The sequence below is a fragment of the Otolemur garnettii genome, unplaced genomic scaffold (assembly GCF_000181295.1).
Source record: "Otolemur garnettii isolate 467f Iridium unplaced genomic scaffold, OtoGar3 scaffold00136, whole genome shotgun sequence".
NCBI lineage: Eukaryota > Metazoa > Chordata > Mammalia > Primates > Galagidae > Otolemur > Otolemur garnettii.
This window is the reverse complement of record NW_003852531.1, coordinates 449,227-452,059: the sequence shown is the minus strand read 5'-3', so window position 1 is coordinate 452,059 and position 2,833 is coordinate 449,227. Positions and strand designations below refer to the sequence as shown.

The following is a 2,833-nucleotide window of genomic DNA, read 5'->3' as shown; positions in this document are numbered from 1 at the left end:
TTGTGGCGGGCGCCTGATGGTCCCAGCTACTTGGAAAAAAAAAAAAAAAAGAATCGCTTAAGCCCAGGAATTGGAGGTGGTTATGAGCTGTGATGCCACAGCACTCTACTGAGGGCGACAGCTTGAGACTCTGTCTCTAAATAAATAAATAAAAATAAAACCTGTTTCTGCCATTTCCCACTCTGCCTCTTTCTCTCACCCCTTCGGAGCATGGATTCTGAACACGTAATCCACAGGGGACTACATAGGGGCCACGAAACCTTTTAAGTTGTATATACAACTGTGTGCATCAGCGAATGTGTATTTTTCTAGGGAGAGAGGTCCACAGTTTGCAACAAATTATTAAAGTGGAAAAGGTTAACTGAATGGAATAGTGAATGAAAAAAAGACCTGGAAAGATACTGTAGGAGTACCCGCCAAAAAGGCTGAACCACCCTTATCTCGCCAACTCATAACTTTTCAAAACATAGTGACCACCTGTTAGACGAGATTAAGCAAGATTTAATCCTTGAGAGTCTGAAAACCTGGCTTCTAGGTCCAGCCCTGTCATGAAAGAAAAGTCATTTCACCTGAGACTCTGAGTTTCTCAACTATAATATGGGGGCTGGATTTTTCTAGCTGTATGCAACCTGCAATTCTGAGGGACCCGGAGCCAGAAACCGATCCTCCAGTCTGGTCGCCCAGCGTGGCGCGGGACGCGTCACTCTCAGCAGAGCCCTAAGTCAGCGATTCTCTCCCTTTCCCCCCACTCCTGCCGGAAAGAAGCTTCACCACAGAAGCATCCCACCCCTGCCCTCAACCCTCCGTCACCTCTGCTCCCCACTCACCAGGTCAGAACCGTTCGCACCCACCACCCCAAAGCCGCGCTCCGGCTCCCACAGTATGTCCAGCTCAGCTCTCAACCGATTGGTCAGCGCCCCCACCCGTCACGCCACGGCGCCGTCTATTGGCCAATCAAAGAGCGGACTAGAGGAAGCGAGACACTCAGAGAAGGCGCACCACCATATTGGAAGAGGGCAAGACCATCATGCCTGGCACTTCAACACCAAAGTTACTCGGCACATGCGTTTCCCCAAGTTCACCCCTAAACGTTTCTGCTTCAGAAATCCCCAACGACTGTTGGACTGTTCCCTAGGTGCAGTCGGCACTCAAGAGCTCGTCTGATACAATATGACGGGAAGTCAGCGGGAAGTCCCTCTCATCGCCTTAGTTACCGGGAAGCGAGAACGATGACGTACGGCCCCGGAAGAGGGCGTGGCGCTGGCCGCAAGTAACTGAAGCAGTCGCGAAGAAGGCGTCAGTACCCGGAAAGGGGCGAGGCGAAGGGGCGTGAGGGCTATAAGCTTGGGGGCGCATGCGCTTGTGCCTGGTAGGGGAGGGGCAAATATGTTTCTAGTGTAGATTAATTAAAGTATGGTAGGTGAACCTCTTCACATTGCAAAGTTTTTCCTTTTTTTACGATTATTTTATTTTATTTTTTACATGGCAAGGTTTTCTTCCTTCCGCTTAATGGCTTCACGCTCTCAGCACCATCATGCTTAGCTAATTTTAAATTTTTTTCTAGAGATGAGGGGGGCGGTCTGTGTTGTTTAGATTGGCCTTGAACTCCGGGCCTCTGAATATCCTCCCGCTTTGGCTTTCCAAAGTGCTGGCATAACTAGCATCAACCGCCGTGCCCAGCAATTTTCAGGGAATTTTAGGAATATTTGATTTCTATGTGTGTGTTTATTTCTATAAACAGTTTCTTTAAGAGATGTCATATGTTAACCAAGACTCTACAAAGGTAATAAGACATTTTACACTCTATGTAAGGTCACCAGACGTCCCGCTTTTTAACAATTTGTCCCACGTCCTGCGGCGTTTTATAAAAGTCCCGATTTTTGGAAAGAATGCATGACAAGCTAGGGAAGGGCAGAGAACAGGAAGGGAGCATATGGTTTTCGGCTGCCATGTGGCTATTTCGCCAGGATATGAGTTTTATATTATTTTTGTCAATTTTATAATGTTAATAACAAATAATTGTTGAGAACTGCTTATCAAAGTTTGCTTTGTTCTCAGGCTCCCCCCCTACCCCCCAGTCAATGATGTCCAGCTTTACCAATGTTAAAATCTGGTCACCTTACTATGAGAGGCAAAGGGTTTTGTTGATTACAGCCATGAATACCTAACAGAGAGCTATAACTGGTTCTACAATTTTGGCCTCAGGTCAAAAGTAAACACAGAAATATAGAACTTGAATGGCCCAAATAACAAAAAGCTATTCTCCCCAGAAGGCCCGAAAGTCACCCATTTGAATGCATAAATAGATAAAAAGTTAAACAAAAAACACTAACAAATCAGATTCCCCATCATCTCTTGTCCAAGAGAGATTAGATCTTTATAAATTATTAGTTCACTTAAGAGATCACGAAATGGGGGCTGTGCCTGTGGCTCAAAGGAGTAGGGCGCCAGTCCCTATACTGGAGGTGGTGGGTTCAAACCCGGCCCTGGCCAAAAGCTTTAAAAAAAAAGAGTGATCACAAAATGGTCAGAAGATCAAATTCCTAATTGTGGTTGTCACCAGTAGGGAAAAATCCACTGGCCCTGGATGAATCAGAAACAAAAACAAACACAAAGTCAATTGAGAGGACAAAGGAAACCTAGAGAAGCAGAGAGTCAGCATCGTAGGTACTATTGCCATTTGGTAGTTACTCTGGGACCCGAGAAAGAGCTTGCCTTTTGTTCTTTAGTAATGTGGTTTACACTTAGTTCTGTCAGTTGAGTTCATCAGATGTTGGTAAAATCTCCAAAACTGTTAAAAGTGTTTTGAAAAGGTAAAATTGGCTCGGCGCCT

At 45.6% G+C, this 2,833-nt stretch overlaps 1 protein-coding gene across 1 annotated transcript in view; it reads right to left on the bottom strand.

The window, feature by feature from the left end:
* Window positions 1-908, bottom strand: part of SEC23B (Sec23 homolog B, coat complex II component) — a 54,615-nt gene extending 53,707 nt beyond the window's left edge. Inside the window, exon 1 of the mRNA XM_023518388.1 lies at window positions 828-908. The gene's annotated coding sequence lies outside the window, so the exon portion shown is untranslated. The remainder of the gene's footprint in view (window positions 1-827) is intronic.
* Window positions 909-2,833: the final 1,925 nt, after the last annotated feature.